A 19,126-nucleotide genomic window follows, 5' to 3' on the forward strand; every position below is an offset into this window, starting at 1 on the left:
GAAAAAGGAAAAAAAAAATATATATATATAAAAGAAAGAAAGAAACAGAACAACCAAATCAATAACCAAGTCTACCAACGATAATAAACTCTAAATACTAAACTAAGATAAACATAAGACCAGAAACAAATTAGATATAGAAAGCAAACTCCAAGTCTACAGTTGCTCCCAAAGTTCACCTCCTCAATTTGGGATGATTCATTGTCTATTCAGGTATTCCACAGATGCAGGTACATCAAGTTGATTGTGGAGATTTAATCCGGTGTTCCTAATACTGCTGGGAGAGATTTCCCTTTCTCTTCTTTGTTTGCACAGTTCCTGGGGTTCAGCTTTGGATTTGGCCCCGCCTCTGCGTGTAGGTTGCCTGATGGCAGCTGTTTTTCGCTCAGACAGCACAGGGTTAAGGTAGCAGCTGATTAGGGGGCTCTGTTTCACCCAGGCTGGGGGGAGGGAGGGGTACCGAATGTGGGGAGAGCCTGCGGTGGCAGAGGCCGAAGTGACTTTGCAACAGCCTGAGGCACACCCTGTGTTCTCCCGGGGAAGTTGTCCCTGAATCACGGGATGCTGGCAGTGGCGGGCTGCACAGGCTCCTAGGAGGGGCGGTGTGGATAGTGACCTGTGCTTGCACACAGGCTTCTTGGTGGTGGCAGCAGCAGCCTTAGCGTCTCATGCCCGTCTCTGGGGTCTGCGCTGATAGCCATGGCTTGTGCCCATCTCTGGAGCTCGTTTAGGTGGTGCTCTGAATCCCCTCTCCTTGCACACCCTGAAACAATGCACAGGTTTCATAGGCAGGTCCAGACTTTTTCCCGGACTCTCTCCCAGCTAGCTGTGGCACACTAGCCCCCTTCAGGCTGTGTTCACGCAGCCAACCCAAGTCCTCTCCATGGGATCTGACCTCCAAGCCTGAGCCTCAGCTCCCAGCCCCCAACCGCCCCGATGGGTGAGCCGACAAGCCTCTCGGGCTGGTGAGTGCTGGTCGGCACCGATCCTCTGTGTGGGAATCTCTCTGCTTTGCCCTCAGCATCCCTATTGCTGTGCTCTACTCCGTTGCTCTGAAGCTTCCCCTCCGCCCTCACCTCCCCCCGTCTCCACCAGTGAAGAAGCTTCCTACTGTGTGGGAAACCTTTCCTCCTTCACAGCTCCCTCCCAGAGGTGCAGGTCCCATCCCTGTTCTTTTGTCTCTAGTTTTCTTTTTTCTTTTGCCCTACCCAGGTACGTGGGGAGTTTCTTGCCTTTTGGGAAGTCTGAGGTCTTCTGCTACAGTTCAGTGGGTGTTCTGTAGGAGTTGTTCCACATGTAGATTTATTTCTGATATATTTGTGGGGAGGAAGGTGATCTCCATGTCTTACTCCTCCAACATCTTGAAAGTCTCTCTTTAACTCAGTTTTAATATCTTTAGGAAATTTTCAAGAAGGACAGAAGTTGTGTTTATGAGCTCTTGTACATCTGAGAGTCTCTGTGATGTTTTAAAAAATAAATGACATTTTTAGGCCTAATTATTAGATTACAGTTCGATTTGTCTGAAAATTATATATATATTGCTTCTTTATTTTTCTGTTATGTAATTTTAGAGATGTCAGAGTCCTCCTGGTTTTTATTCCTTAGTGGTTAATCATTTTAGTTTTCTCTGCATTTTCATAGAGGTTTTTCCTTGATTGTGCTACTTAAAAAAAAATTTGTCTGAATAGTTCTAAAAAATGGTCTCATTTTATTTTTTCTTGGTTTACCTTATTTTTTCAATTAAGTCTTGGTTTTTCTTTGATTACCTATATTCTTGTTTCTTGAAAATACTCATAATTGTTGGTTTGATTCTAAATCTTTATCTCCACATTGAATGTTTCCTCACATCATTTTCATTTTATTTCTTCATTGTTATTTAAGCACTTTAAAAAAGTATTATGCAGATTTTTTTGTTTGGCTATTATAATTTTGGTTTCTTTGAAATATCTTTTGATTTTATTTATCTCCATTTACATCTTACTTTGTTGTCTTTGTGTCTCCTCATTTAACTGTTCTTTCATTTTTTTTTTAATATATTTTAAAAAATTTATTTATTTTCTTTATTTTTATTTTTGGCTGCATTGGGTCTTTATTGCTGCATGTGGGCTTTTCTCTAGTTGTGGAGAGCGGGGGCTACTCTTTGTTGCAGTGCACGGGCTTCTCATTGTGGTGGCTTCTCTTGTTGTGGAGCACGGGCTCTAGGCATGCAGGCTTCAGTAGTTGTGGCACATGGGCTCAGTAGTTGTGGCTCACAGGCTCTAGAGTGCAGGCTCAGTAGTTGTGGTGCACAGGCTTAGTTGCTCTGTGGCATGTGGGATCTTCCCGGACCAGGGCTTGAACCAGTGTCCCCTGCATTGGCAGGTGGATTCTTAACCATTGTGCCACCAGGGAAGTCCCCTGTCCTTTCATTTTATTGTGTTTTTTTCCTTTGATTCCCTGGGCTTGTTGGCCACTTTTTATTGCATTATACTGAAGATGCCACAAAGTTTTCTGAAACTTTTCTTTTGGTTCCTCAACTAAACAAGGTTTAGGGTTTTGTTCACTCTGAGTCTTCAAAGATAATTTACCCTTTTCCTTAGATTTTGTTAATTTTTTAAAACCACCTTCATCCCCTTGCACCTGAACATTCAGTTCCTTTTTTTTTAAATTTTTATTTTATATTGGAGCACAGTTGATTAACAATGATGTGTTAATTTCAGGTGTACAAAAAAGTGATTCAGTTATACATATACACATATCTATTCTTTTTCAAATTCTTTTCCCATTTATGTTATTACAGAATACTGAGCAGCATTCCCTGTGCTAGACTGTAGGTCCTTGTTGGTTATCTATTTTAAATATAGCAGTGTGTACATGTCAGTCCCAAACTCCCAATCTATCCCTCCCCCAACTCTTCCCCCCTGGCATCCACAGGTTCAGAACATTCAATTTCTTATGAAGAAAAAATACTGAAACCTTCGCAGCCAACTTGTATGTGGCTTATGTTGGCTTCACTGTCTATTTGGGTGGCTGTTGGTGGCTTCTGAAAGCTACTGATCTTGACCTCTTTCCTACTTCCAAATCTTGGTTCTCTGAAACATTGAAATGATGGAGTTTCTCAGTGTTTCTCAACAGCAGCAACAGTCAGGATCAATTACAGAACTTTAAAAAGTACACTTTTCTAGACTTCAGACCTGGAAATTCTGTGCATGTATGTACGTGTTTGAAAGAATAATGGATCAGGGCTTGGAAACCTGTATTATAAAAACCCAATTTGATTTGACAGACCTGGAGCAGTACTATCTGCTGCTGAGGTTTGCACTCCAGATGTAACAAAAAAGCATCCTCGTGCTTTCTGTCTGTCTGATTTTGTCAGCCAAGATTGAATGGGGGAAATGCAGGAGAAAAAAATGATAAAACAGAGAGAAACATGGAGAGAGAATTTCTGCAACTCAGAAATAACATTGTAAACAGAGAAGAGGCTATTTTATTCTAAAAAGAATCTAAAATTAGAACTTAAAAAAACAACAACAGATTTGAGTACTGGCAATTACTGCAATTAGCACTGTATTTTTCTCAACTCCCACCAACTGGTTTACTTTTGGAGATTGTTCCTTCTAAGCAACACTGGCAGGCGAGCAACCTGTGCATTTGCACTGGACCCTGTGCTCAAAGGGCCCCATGCTTGGTTTAATTTTCTCTTGTCACTGTCTTAAAATTCTTAATTTTATCTTTGAACCTGTGTTTTGTAAGTGAAGTCCTGTGGGACCACGGGGTATGTGCATGAGCAGAGGAGATACACACAATACGCCTGTCTGCCATTCGTCACAGCCCCATTCATATTTTGCTTTTGTGATGAGCATAGAATTCTGGTGGACCACCATGTGCGGGATTTTGAAAGACAGAGTGAGTCCCTCTGCAATTTAGCGTGTTAATTTCCTATTGCTGCTGTAATAAAATACCATCAACTTAGTGGCTTGAACAATACAAATTTTCTTACAGATAGGAAAGTCAGAAGTCTGAGGCTAAAATCAAAGACTTTTTTCTAGCTTCTAGAGACTGCCTGCATTATTTGCCTCATGGCTGCATCCCCTGGAAATGCTGGAAAAATAGCATTTTCCAGTTTCTTTCTCTGCTTTCATTGTCACATTGCTTCCTCTGACTCTCTGATGCTTCTTTCTTCCTCTTTTAAGGATTACCTTGGGTTTATCTGGATAATCCAGGATAATCTCACCATCGCAAGATCCTTAATTAAATCACATCTACGAGGTCCCTTTTGCCATGTGCAGTAACATACTCACAGGTTTGGTGATTAGGAGGTGGACATCTTTGTGGGTGGGAGGTGTCATTACGTAGTGTACCACACTAAGTGAAGATACCACACTTTCCATTTGAACCAGAATTTGCTTCAAACACAGAAAAAAGCCAATGGAGTTTCTGTGAAACACAGATGACCAAACAGCTTATCATTTTTTACTCGTGGTATTTCCCTGTATTAGCCAAATACTTGTGCTCTAAGTGATGCCACAGAAGAAAAGGGAAAGAGGGTACCCTACAGTTTCACTTTCAGTCTTTCCTTACTCATAAATAAACTAAAAGTGAGAGTATTGGTAGAATGTGTGTGTATCAAGAATTGAAATAAAAATAGTGGTGACATTTATGCTATTCAGGTGGAAGGGAAGACTAACGCATGTATGAGCTGCAAAATACATTGTGTCATTTTGGTGACTCCACATATTATGTGTGCATTTCAAACCAACACTGCACAATATAAAAATGCACAGTAAAATTCATTTTAATAATTTAAAATTTTAATTTTCTTAGAATAACATTACATAGCAAATAACAAACACCAGATGTGTGTGTGTGTGACAGAGACATCAATGAAGAAAGGAAAAAAAATATTTTAGTACCTTTAACAGCACTTCTTTTCTGCTTTCTGAATAAGGGGCTCCACATTCTCAGTTTGCACTGGGCTCTGCAAAGTATATGGCCAGCCCTGATTCCAGGAACCAAACAACTACTGTTAGTCTTCCTCATTTCATACATAGGCATGCACACACACATACATGCGCATGTGTGTATATGCATATCTGTGTAATTTTGACAGACAAGGTTAGTTATTTTCCCTAAATTGAAAGGAAATAAGTGGGATATTGTTGAGGAGGGGGGTGTCAGAAAAAGAGGAAGCAGTACTCTGGTATCTTTTTCTCACTCTCTCTGCTTCAGCCACACCATCCATTCTTCATATAAGCAGGTTTCGAACATTTTTGGCCTCGGGACCCCTTCCCTTTATTATCTTAAATTTATTGAGGATGACAATGAGTTTTTTGTGTGTGTGTTGTATTTATTGATGTTTACCATAATTAGAAATAAAAACTAAAAAATTTTAAGAGTAGTAATTTATTAATTCATTAAAAATAAACATTAATGGGCTATTTCATGTTAATTGTTGTTTAATAAAAATTAACTATATTGTTCCAAATTTAAAAAAAACTAGTAAGAAAAGTGGCATTGCTTTCCATTTCTGCAGATTTCTTTAGTATCTGGCTTAAGAAGACTCTTAGATTCTTATCTGCTCCTGCATTAAATCTGTTGCAATATCACACATCATGTTGCCACTGGAAAATTTCACAGCACATCCATGAGAGAACTATAGTGGATAATGCAAGTCACATCTTATATTATTATGAAGATACCTTTGAGTATTTTCATAGAGGTTTCTGACCACACTGTGAGAACTGCTGCCTTATATCCGTGCTTTCTCTTGCCACAAGGCCTTTGCATATACTCTTACCTCTGATTAGGACACTGCTTTTCTCTTCTACCAATTCTTCTTTCCTTCTCAGCTTGAGGTTCATTTGCCTAAGAAAGCCTTCTCTCATTGCCTTCAAAAGTCATGTTCTGTTACTTTAGGCTTTTACAACACTGCGTACTTCCTGTGTAAAATCATTTGTCACAGTTCTACATATGTCTGTATGATTATGTTTCTGTCTCTCCTAGAAGACTAGAAGTTTCAAGAGAATAAGGCTGTGTCTCACCATTTCATCCTATGTATGTAATATAGTATCTGGTCCATATAGCTACTGAATAAGTGTTGAGCAAATATATTAATTGATCTCAATAATGGTAGAGTTATTATCTAGCATAAATTTCCAAATATTACCAGTGTTAATCAATAGAACCACTGTTTTTTCTCAAGACCAGGACGTGGAAAATTATAAGCATTATTCTCTCTGCATCACAACAAAACAAGAAGAAAGAAGGTGATGAAGTTAAAGCATAAGGGATCTGAGTTAAAAGAATTTCTTGATATTCAGTTTCTACTTTAAAATTTTGAGATGACAATTAGGAGTAGATCAGTCACTCAAATACTTTGGTGATTGGATGCCAAGCATTTGCCTACCTCTAGATATATAGAAACTACCAGATAATCATGTCACATTGACATCCAGGTGATTCATTGGTGGATGAATTCAACATCTGCATATTTTAGTGTTGAGTAGAACCAAGGTATTAGAAAAATCGGTGAAGATATGTTGTTTTGGGGTTTTCTGCTAACAATGTTAGGGAGATGATTTCAGTGATTTAAACATTTTTTGAAATCTTATGGGTGTTATGAAAATGTCATTTTTTTTGTACCCAAGAAAAACTGAGAAAAAATCGTATGCATGGTTAATGGAATGCTCAAATTCTTGAATGCAGGGCAAAATTTTGTATCAGTTTTAGGGGATAGGTAAATTTCTAGTTTCTTGAGCTGTGGCGGATTCTATGACTAATTTGATGTCAAGGTCTAGGACTACCTCATTTCTATCACTGGTCCTAGTTCAGTGCTTAGATGAATGAAGGTGTTTAATATGAATGAATAAATTGATACTTCAAGCAAACTTCTTTTCTCCGCCTAACTCTCAAAAAACTGAACTGAGCTGAATTATTTGTTGTATAAAGTGAGTGGCTTGAGTAACCTTGGTTGTTTAATACTAGGCTTCCAATTAATTTAATTTATATAATTTATAGGATTATATTGATAATCCTGTTCTCTTTTCTACTAGAGATAAAGGGAACAAGTCATCTACGTGGCTGAGTAGTAGCTATTAACATTATCTATTGAAGATTTCAAGGGCATTTTCATTTTTATGTTCCCCAGTTATTATACCACTCCAGCAGGCAGTCATCTCCTTTGCCTCTTCAGGTATGAAATGGCAGCTGCTATAGAGACACAGCTTGGTCACTGCTCACACAGTGGAGCAGAAGTTAATCATCGTTTGAAAACAATTGGCTGACATTAGACCAGAGAGTTAATTAAAGGGAAACTGTTGAGACAAGAATTATACTTGTTTTTTAAAAAGTTTGCCTGTATGACTAACAGTTGAAATCATTAAGAATAAGAACAGAAAGTTAGGTTCCTAGATTCTAATAAATTTGGTTTACTGAACTTTTAGACTGGCTTAATCTAAATTTACTTTGTTCCCCTCTGTTTTTAATGCAGTCTGCTTGGAAAATGATATTACACTGTTCAATGTCATCTGTCTTTTTACAGTTGTAAGAATACTTTCTTTTGAGTTTTAGCTTCTCACACTTCTTTAGAATGAATTTTGTCTTTCTCCCAAGGCAAACTATCCAAAGTCACTGGATGAAAGACACTATAAAAATCTTCTCTGGGCTTTAAGTCTTTGTAATTTTAAATCCATTGACTAATTTAGTGCCACTGAGTTCTCAGTCTTCAGAGGGATTTCTTTTCATTTAATGGTCTTGCTTTCATTGAGATAAAGATATCTATTTTTGAAACACCTTTAATGCCAAATGAAATTGAAATTATTAATTGAATTGTTCTGTATTTCCCCTTACAAAGGATTTTCTAACTCTATACCCTGTCATTTGTGTGCATAAAAAGGACCAGAAAGGAGGTTAGTGGGAATGATCTACATTTTGGAATTAATGTAATCTTTTTGGAAATACAGCATCTATAATTTCAAGGTCAGCCTAAGGAGAAATAATACTTTAACAAAAATATTTTTCACGTGCACGAAACTGCATATTTTCTCACTACTGTTACCTCATTTGATTTTGAAGAGAGACAGTCTGGTGCAATATAGTATAACAGCTCTTCATCTCCAGGGTTTGACTTTTGAGTTCAAATCTTGACACCATACTTTCTAGCTATGCAGCTTTGCGTGAGTTACTTAGTTCCTAGATGGCCTCATGTCTAATATGCTGGTAGTAATAACATCTATCTCACTGAATGTTGTAAGGTTGCAGAGAACTAAGAATTAGGTACATTTTTTAGAATAAGGCCTGGTTCAGAGTTAAAAGTCATCTTCTTCTTTCTTCTTTTTTTCCTCCTCCTCTTCCTCCCCCTCCTTTCTTCTTTCTTCTTCTTCTTTTTTCCTCCTCCCTTCCCTCTTCTTCTTCTTCTCCTTCTTCACAATAATCACTCAATAATCCAAGTTGAAATATGACCACAATTATACTCCCTGAACCTCAAATCCCTGTAGATTTGGGAAAGACTCTATTTGTTGCTCACTCTGACGTTAATTTCCCTTTCTTCCTTGCTAACAGAATGCTGTTAGCAAAGTACCCAGTCATGGGTACAAACTGTGAGGTGTAAGCTGGTAATAGTGTTAGCATTTCTAGCCAATGAGATGTAAGAGAAAATTTGCTGAGGTAAATATTTTCCTCCTTAAGTAACAGGGCTCATTCATACCCTTCTCTCTTTTCCTGCTTTGGATGTTGAGACATGAGGATATGATGCCCGGTGGTGTGGCAGCCATCTTATGACCATGAGGCTAGAAGCCCAAGGCAAAGTTTATACTCTGGGAGCGACAGAGTAGGAGGAGAAAAAGAAACTTTGTCCTTGTTGATGGCATTTTTGAAAATGGGACCACTTCTAGACTTATAAATTATCAATATTCTTAAAGTTTAGGATATTATTAGTAAATTTTTCTTACTTGCAGCTGAAAACATCTTCACAGGTACTGGATTCTTTTGTTTGCAAGTGACAGAAAACCAACTCAAACTAAGGAATTTATTCACACACTGAGAATAATGAATGCAGTCAAATGACTTGCTACAAGAGCCACAGTAGTTCTAAGGACCTCAGAGATGGAAACTAGGGCCTTGAATACCATTGTATACTTCCCTCTCCATCCCTCCTCTCTGCTTCTTTCTGTATCAACCTCACTTATTTCTACTGCAGATGAAATTTTTCTGGTGGCATGGGTACTCAATCAGGAAAAAACAAAACAGTAAAAACAGAGTAATCTCTCTTAGCTTCGGTTTGAAAAATAACTAGGAAAGGATGCTAATTTGATTCTTGCACCAATTGCTACAGCCAAGGGAGGAGGTTAGATCAGCCCATTGCTTTGGCCAGGGGAGTGAGGTCTCTTTCTGGTAGACTAATTGGGATAATACACATATGCTGGTTGGAGAATTACTGTGGGATGGCCAGCCACCCCTATTTATTTCTAGTATAAAAATTTAGTAGTTGTGAAAAAGATCTTCCCTCAGGCCATTTGGGTGATGGCTTGAATTAGTTTTGATGCATTCTGTGCTAGGGTCATTTCTCATTTCCCCAGCGAGTTTGACCCTGTGTGTATGTGACCAAAAGAGAAATTCAGAACCTAGAGGATTGTGAGGGAGTGCTCCTGTGGGATTTGCTAATGTGTCTTGCATTCTTATTTCATAGAGGCTGCTTACTCTGTGGACTAAACTACAGTGGGACTTGAAATGCGGTCATCCAGGCTATACTGGGACTTGAAATAGGGTAGCAGTCAGATTATGTGTCAAAACCTCTTGGGCTCTTGTCAGACCTACTAATGCTGACCCTGAGCCCCCATACAGAGAACTCTCCATCTTTACCTCGTTTCTGGAAGGTCTCTCCTAAGTGCTGGCAGAGAACCATATGGTGTGCCCTGAGCACTGCTTCACAGTGGACTTGGCTGCTGGGTGCCACACTGTCTGCTAGGGGTCACTGCTGCCGCCCCTCAGACTGCTGCCTCTCAAACATTGCTGATCTCCACTCTGTGCTCTGCTGCCCTATTTGGCCAAGCTCTGTGGTCACTCCTTGCTCATGGCAGCTTCTTCTCTGCTTCCCATCAAGCTGCCACTGCCGCAGGTATGCTGAAGGCTCAGAGACACCCAAACTACCCAGTGGCACATGGAATAGTGCCGGGAATGCCTCTGCCCCCTTTATGTGCTACATTCTTAAAGGTGTTTCCAAACCTCAATATCTTTCGGGGATTTTAATGAAGAGCTTGGTTCTTATTTCTTATGTTATAACCTGCCCCCTTTTCCTTTCCTCTCATAACCCCACTGCACAGCACCTAGACTTAAAGACCTGTGCCAGGGCCAGACGTATGACAAACACTTGCAAGCATCCCCCTCCATTTCCTGGAAGGATTTGCTGCTTAGCCAAGCTTGTCCTCTTGACATTTTTTTCCCTTTTGGGCTGAGTTATCTCTCAGGAGTTTCTTCAGTTCTGAATAAAAATAGATTTCTGGCAGTCTTATTCCACTCACCATTTTACCCTGAATGTGCAGACTTGTCTAATCTGAGAGGTGGGTAGCACTAGGCCTATGGCTTTCAGAGTCTTGGGTTTAAAAGATCAGCAAAATTTCAGAAAAAGGAGCCTTCTATAGGAGTTCCAACTCTATTTTGCCTAGTACGGCATTAAAAAAAGTAATACAAAAAACCCTTGCTACTACTATTTACTATTTCCATTATTTCATAAATGAAAGATAAAAAACTCAAGAATGATAAAAATGATATAGTTTTAGAATAAAGTATCCTGTTCCAAAAATATTCAGCTGAAAATATACCTTCAGACACATTCAGCAGTACCTGAACCTGAGTGTACCTTATAATATACATGTATACATTCACACAGTTTCTAGACTTAATCCCTAGAAATGTTGATTTAAGACTTGTGATCTATATATTCAAAAAGCTCCCTAGGTGATTCTAATGCAGCCAGTCAGATTAGCATGTGGATTATTTTTCTGTTCTCTTCTTTTCTTTTTCTCCCTCACGAACTGGTGAAAAGTCAATTGCAGATCAACAGTAGCCTATAGACTGGCTCTTGGGGCCCAGCTGGCTCAAATAAAATCTGGAACCTTGATTATCTAGTATTTCCCTGAGATGCACATATGCTTTCCTTCCTCACTGAAAGAAGAAGGTACTAAATGACAAAATGTTAGACAGGAAAACTATGTGACTTGGTCCAGGTCAAGCATGACAAGTGAGTGTCAAGTGATAACGAAGCTCCTGTCAGTTGGCAGTGACTCTGCTAAATGTCATGCTGAAGAGGATGCTACCATTCAGCCCAGGCTCAGAAGAAATAAATGTCACGATGGATTGGCAGTGTCTCCTGAAGGGTAGACGAAGAGTGTGTGGCACATGTGGCATGTATTTGTTGTTTTTAGTCTGGCTCCTTACCCATAGATGCATAATGTTTGAGCAAATATTAGTGGCTTTATCTGCTCTAGCATTCTCTTCACTTATTATGGTACAGAAGTCATCCATTTGAAACTGCAGTAAAATAATGCCTGAAAGCCTGTCATTTCAAAAGTCTTTGTGCATTAAGAAGTCATTTAATCTAGAATTGAGTTAACAATTACTGCATTTAAATTGAGGTCATACTATTGTGTTACATCTGTGTGACCAATTAGATACCTTATAATTTACTGAATGAACATTTATTGGCTATTTGCTACACACCAGTTTTAGGCATTGAGGTTAGGGACCAAGTATGGAGAGTCCTTACCTGCAGGGAACTGTTTTCATTGGGGGAAGTAGATCTCTAAATAAATAATAATAATTAAAAATATGTATAAAGTACTCCAAAAACAGAGAAAGGAAGAATTAACTCTGGATTTTCAATGAAGAAGAAAGGAATAAAGCATTTCAGTTGAAATAGTAATAGAAATTAGCAGAGTAAATTGTTTCAAAGGAAATGCTTTGCAGGCCCTGGAATGTGTTGCTGAGTGTGGTTGTTGAGTCTTTGGGCTACAGATTTTTATTAGATGTGATATTTACTTCTTTGAGACAACATATACTTCATTTATAATGTCTCATGATGTTTATTTTACCAACGTATTTATCTAGAAACCTTTCCCTCAGTAGATTGTTAGCTGATCTATCTAAATAGGACAATCTATCAAAATAAGATGTAGGAGAATGGAGTGAGAATGCCCAGACATTAATCCTAGAACAGTTAATTGTTAACTGTGACCTTGGGCAAAGAAATTTTAAAAATTCTTTATAATTGCTCATCTGCAAAGTGAGAATAATAATAACAATAACTACCATGTTAATTTTTTGTGACCATTAAGCAAGGTAATGTATATAAAATTCTCATCACAGTGCTTGGCACTTAGTAAGCACTCAATAAATGTTAACCATTACCAATAGTATTATGTGTCCTTAAGCTCTAAATCTGTACCTGTATCACCATGGGCACTCATTAAATATTTGTTGTTAGTGTTGAAATTAAGGACCCTTCCTTGACCTCTCTGAGTTTCTTCTCCATCTTTCCATCTGTCTGTACATCCATCCACCCATCCATCCATCCAGCTTATCTGCTATGTGCCTGACAAAACTCAAGACTCACTCCATTTCCCACAAAGAGCTCACAGTCTTGGCTTCTGATTCTTGTTTCATAACTCTTTAATTTTTCTTTCCAGCTCCCTTCCCCAAGTATTTTAGGCAGAGTTGAATGTAAACCTTTACTAGAATAACTTAATACTAACTGTTTCAATCTCTAGGAAGGAACAGTGATGGTGAATTTATTGGGGAGACAAATGGCACAAGCAATATTTATATAAAGTGAGACTACATACCTCTGAGTGTGACAATGCGCTCTTTTTTTTTTTTAAACATGCAGTGCTTACTTTTTACTTTTTATTTATGGCTGTGTTAGGTCTTCATTTCTGTGCGAGGGCTTTCTCTAGTTGTGGCAAGCGGGGGACACTCTTCATCGCGGTGCGCGGGCCTCTCACTGTTGCGGCCTCTCTTGTTGCGGAGCACAGGCTCCAGATGCGCAGGCTCAGTAGTTGTGGCTCACGGGCCTAGTTGCTCCGCGACATGTGGGATCTTCCCAGACCAGGGCTCGAACCCGTGTCCCCTGCACTGGCAGGCAGACTCTCAACCACTGCGCCACCAGGGAAGCCCCGCTCTATCTTATAATACTATCTTTTTCTCTCTGACACTTAACGCAATCTCGAGTACTTTGCTTTTTACTCTCTCACCTAAATTTCTATGCTTAGAAAATAAAATACATTGTATCAGTTTCATTCTTCATTTTATCTGTAACATCTAGCAAAGTGACTTCTACTTAATAAGTACTCAATACACATTTATTAAGGGAAAAAAATAAACAAATTGTGGAATTGACAGTATGACTTTGTATTTTTTGGAGGGGTATGATTGTATTGAAGCAGTATGAATCAATGTCCTAGTTTGGACCTTCACCTTTTTTTATTTTTTGTTTTTTTTTATGTTTAAGGTGGGAGTGTGTATGCATGATTCAATGTGTTTGTGTGGAGGGAGTGATGTAGTGATCACTTTATATTGAAAAACTCTGGTTTTCTGGAGGGGATATAGTTTCACAATTGGTAATATGGCTAGGTCAAAAGCTCATTTAAAAACTCTTAGTGTTTCTACAATATAATTTTGAGTTAAGTCATAGTAACATATAAAGCATCAAGCTAAATCAGATTAATACCATATATTCTTAGAGTCCTACATCTTATTCAGATATATATATGCCAATCATTTCAGCATTTGCTATACCTTATTGCTGTATACTTTTAGTGCTATTTGACTTCATTTATATTCATGTGTTAGATAAAACTTAAAGGAAAAATTACAAATAGGGTATTATTCATATCAAACATTGTGGCACCACGATTTTCACTAAATCTTGGGAGTAAAAATTCTTATGGGAAAGATATCTAAGCTTTTCAAATTATATTATACCCATAAATGGAACTAGAGTCTCAAACAGCATTTATCTCTAAGTCTGAGTTATAGCTCGCTTCATTGCTCCCTAAACACCAAATTTTCCACGATAGATGTAGGACATACGCTCTTTCAACTCACTATGCCATGGAGCTCAAGTGTGGCACATTTACCTTGGCAGTTCTTTGGGAAGAAAAATATAGCATGGGGGAACATTGAAATCTTACAGTAGAGGAAGTTCAAAATACAAATGTTGAAGCGCTAAGCTTTCAGAAAGTAATAATTTTCCTGAATTTTATTAGAAAGAGGATATACGAGCATAGCAATGAATAGTAAATCAGCATCTCTCCCTTTTTACCAGCTTTTATGATCAGCCTTAATGGTGGCAACTGTCACAGAGATTATGGCTGCTTTATTTCAAGGGAGATTAAGAGGCAGAGCGTGGTACGAGTGTTTTATAAACATATATTTTTAAAGTCAGCCATTTGGGTTTGCAGGGATGACAAACGATTCCTAGGGGGGCTTAAACAGGGAGAGGGATGGAGTGGAAGAGGGAGAGAAGTGGGGAAAATAGTGTCATTTATTTGATGTAGAAATTTGGACGTTAGTTATTGTGCACATTTCTGTTAGCCATTTTATTCCAGCCTAAGTGGTGCCAAAATTATTTTATTGATCAGCTATCCTGGGACTGAAAAAGCCACATTCTGACCGGGACCATGTGACTTTTACTTCCCATTACAAATTAGTATGGGCCTCCAGAGTGCAGTTGGTTTAACTACGTTTGTGATTATTTTGTGAAAGATAAAATCCCCTATCTGTCACTTTCCAGACCTTCAAGCCCTTATGGGAAGTTTACAAAGTCGTGGGAAGGAGATAATCTCTACCATCTTTCTTCCAGTGTATTTTGTGTGCTTGATAAGGAGAGCTAATGTATATGGCTATTATACGAAAGGTTCCCAAAGCAAACTGTGTTCCTATTGAATAGCAACAGTACCTAGCAAGAAGAAAAGCTTTCAGGCAGTTTTTGACTTAAAAATATTTTTTAGGTAGACCAGATGTGAAAAAAAGACATCAACATTCCTGCTCCGTTCTCATTGCCCTGTTAGAGTTGCAGCACGGAAGCCATTATGATAATGCATGGAGGTTTTAGAAAATGTGTTGGTGCAGAAATGGAGGAAAGAAAGACCTACATAGAGGACCTGACCCTCAGCCTATATCGCTGCTTCTCTAGTAAACTGACATTTCAAATTTCTTTTTTTCCTTCACTCCCAAATTGTCCGAATATTTCTTTTGTTCATTTATTCTCTTCATTAAGAAATAGTTATTTAGAATTTAATGTGTGCCAGCCACTCTCCTAGGTTTTGAGTGTACACTGGTGAGTGAGATAGAAACAGTTTCTGTCCCCAGAGAACTCACATGGAGATGACATAGTTAGACACGGAAGCTAACTGCTAGAGAATCTCATGGCAGAGCTGCCTGATTTGGTCCATAGAGATTAGGGAGGGCTTCCCAGATGAAGCAGCTTCTAAACTAATAACTAAAGGATGAACAGGAGTAAAATTCCACATTGGATGTTTTCATAAGATAATGTATATGAAATAACTTGTAAATTGTGAAGCACTGTGTAGAGATCATATTTTATTATTAATCTTCTTGTAATGAGGTAATCTTTAACTATCAGATACCTTAAAATATCTAAATATATTTTGATATATGTTGTGACAGTAATATTGTGATTAGAGGTAGGGAGTATCTTATCATTTGTAGGTATATTGTTTTCCATAGTCATGTAAAAGATATCATTTTCTAGAACTAGTGCTCTATAACCATCTAAATGCTTGGCTTACTTAACTTTAGGGACTCAGCAAGGACTTTCCTATTAGGAGGGGCTGGAAGGATAAACAGCTTCTAGTCTGGAGTGGAGCCAGTGGGTTAGGACCACTGCCTGCCTAACCCATGGGCAGATGGTTTTAGTGTGATGGGGAGTCAGAAAACCTGGGTTCGTGTTCTGCTGTAGCAATTAAATAGGCAAATGGCCCAACACAAGTCACAATTCCATTTGGTCTCATTTCTGCATCTGTAAAATGATGACTTGTAAAAGACAATCTACGATAAACTTTCTAGTGCAGTTTTTTGATTTTAAGTACTAATGCTTTCCCCAAATCATTTATTGATGCCTGCTCTTCTTGATTTCCTATTAAGAATCTCAGTACGTAGAGCTTAAGTCGCTTGCTGATTTCCTTACTCTATGGAGCAAGTTTGCTTTGCTATTAACTCGAAAGGGAGGAGATGCAAGTTGCATGTACATATAAGTATATTCACATGTATATGTGCATAGGTGTGTATAGGTGCCAGCTGTCACATTGCTGAGTTAAAAATATCTTCAGAATCAAAAATGTCCTGAAAATTGTCAACACACCATTTTACTCCCTTTGCTTATTTACTTGAACTCCTTTCTTCTGCCCCAGATTCAAGAAAGATCATTTTTTAGAAGGGACTAACAGGTAGCGTATGTGGAGGCTTATCTGAATTGAGCCTTACATAATATAGTAGTGCAAAATTTAGTGTGTATTAATTGTGATGTATGTCTAGACTCAAATAAGGCCACAGATATTTTATATAGTGGAAAACAATGGTAGGTAATATCTGTGGGATTTTTTAGCTAATCAGTGAGAATGTTCCAATGTTCTATTCCCACAATTCAGAGCTTTCTTCTTAGACTACTGGCTTACTTTTTCACTTATTAAACCATCTCAAATAAGGCAGCCCCACAGAGAGTAAATACAGTTATGCCTTAATGCAAATCTGTTGCTCATATTCTGTTAACTAAAGATATCTTCACAAATGTTGAAGTAACTTCGACAATAGTTTCTTCCCTAAAATTTTAGTGTGGCCTTTACCCAATGACATATCCCCCATCCCCCCACTGCTAAAGTGACCACCAGTCATCACTTTAGTTTTATAAGACAGAGGAACATGTGAGGGACACATCATGACAGATGCCTAATGAATGAGCCAACATGAAGAAGATTTGAGTAACATTTTCCTGATGAAAGCTGATTTCTGGGCTTTATCTGTCTTGGCAAAGAGAGTCAGACTGCTGGATGACATTTATTTTTTATTAAAATGGAACAAACAGTAGTCTTAAGTTGATGCATTAGCTGTTGATGCTTTCGTGTAAAACAAATAAGTAGCAAGTTAGAGAACAGGCTGTAAAAACAACAGCAAAAATCTTTCATGCCTCTTACTCTCCTATGGCAATCAGACAGCAAGCTGATGCCAACCCTTGCCTCTCTGGATTTATGAAAATCCTGAGAGAAGGAAAGAAGTCACACATTTCCCCTCTTCACTTACTGTTATACTAGTACTGTCAAAATTGTTTTCTTCTCTTTTTATATTATTGATATTATTTCTATTACTTTTTATTATTGGTAAAGAATATATAGGTAACAGAAATTTAAAGAGTGCTTATGTATTGTTTTGGTAAAATGAAATTTCTTTTTTTTTTCATTCTTTTTCTAGTGGAGGAAAAATTTGTTCTTGGTTACTGATTATTGATGTTGAGTCAATGCCTTAAAACATGCATGTGCACACGCACACACATACACACACACACACCTGAAAACAGAACATTTCTTAGGGTTCAGGATACCAGAGTTCTAGTTCCCAAAATGTCTCTCACTAGATGTGTGCCGCAGGTGGGCGCTACCCTGGGCTGCCCAGATCCCCCATTCCCTGGAGGCTGATGGTTCACACCTGCATCCCTCTGCAGACAGAAACTTTCCTGTCTAGGCCAGTCAGTGGTGGTAGGTAAAAAGGCCCTTTATAGGTTGGTGATTGGCCTGCCCTTGAGTCAGATTTTGGTCAGTCTTGCCTTTGCATTTCTTCCCCAAATATTTTCTTTTTTTTCTGTCTAAATTCTATCACTCTGAAAACATTGAACTTAGCTCCATTTCCTCCATGAAGTTTTCTGTGGCAAGTTTAGCACACACAATTTTTATTTCATTTTATTTCTATAGTGTCCAAACCTCTACATTTGCTTACATGCTTTCCAGTTGACAAACTATCCTCACATACCTTCTCTTATTGGATCCTCAAAACTGCTCCATGATTTGGTGAAAACAAGTATCATCATTCCCACTTCACAGTGGAAAAAGCCAAGGGTAAGAGAGAATGAGTGATTGGCTCTAGGTCAAAATGCTGAGCTGGGATCCAAATCTGTGTGTGAAAAATTCACACTCGGTGGTGATCTTGCCACTTATACAGTGTTGCCTTCTCAGGATGCATTCAGTGCTGTGTCATTTAATTAAATTATGTGCATCGAGGTACTGATTTGGGCTTCATGCTTCTTGCTGTAGATATTTTGCCTTCTCTATCCCAAGGATGTAGGCAGGCCTTTAAATTCTTTGACTTAGGGTTCTGCTAATAGCAATGGTGTTTCAGGTTTGGAAGGAAAATTTGTCAGGTCCCCAGAAGATACCTTCACTTAGGTTGTCAAAAGCACAGAGCCTCTGAAGCAGGACTGGGTCAAAGGAGAATTGGGTCCAAATATCAGAAGAGTCAGAAGTGAGTGAAGTTGGAGAGGAGAGAGGCTTTTAGAGTTTTAGCCACGACTTAGAAGGAAACTTTCAGGTTCCTTCAATAGTGAGTAGTCTTTTCTCCTCTGGGGCTCCATGGAGCAGAGGCTGGAGCTCAGTAGCAAATGTTAGAGCTCTATGCCCAGGGAAGCAGAACGGTCTCCTTGTACAAGTTTTATCCAGAACCAGTGATGCACATGAATGAGGCCTCTTTCAGGATTGTTCAGTGCACATGTCAGTGGTGACCAGTGTGGGCTGCAGACCTAAGGACCCTTTCTTGAAATATATTGGGTTGCAGAAGACTCTCAATTTTTGTGTGATTATGAGAAGGGGTGGTTCCTCCCCACATTAATGATATTTTCATGTCCTATCATATAGGGAATTGTGGGCTCGGAGTAGATTTATGTAATTGATAATAAGTGAGGTGCTATGACACTTCTCACACCTGATCCTTTGTGGAGTGCTGGCCTCACACTCACCTTATATGCACACCATTATTATTGGTTTTATTAATTGATCATCTCCTGAATGAGACTGCAGTTTCTCTCAGATGGGGGTTGTCCTTGGACTAGTTTATTTAGCCTCAGTCACTAAAACTGTATAATGGAAGTAGT

This window comes from Balaenoptera borealis, assembly GCF_965194805.1.
Source record: "Balaenoptera borealis genome assembly, chromosome: 4".
NCBI classification, from domain to species: domain Eukaryota; kingdom Metazoa; phylum Chordata; class Mammalia; order Artiodactyla; family Balaenopteridae; genus Balaenoptera; species Balaenoptera borealis.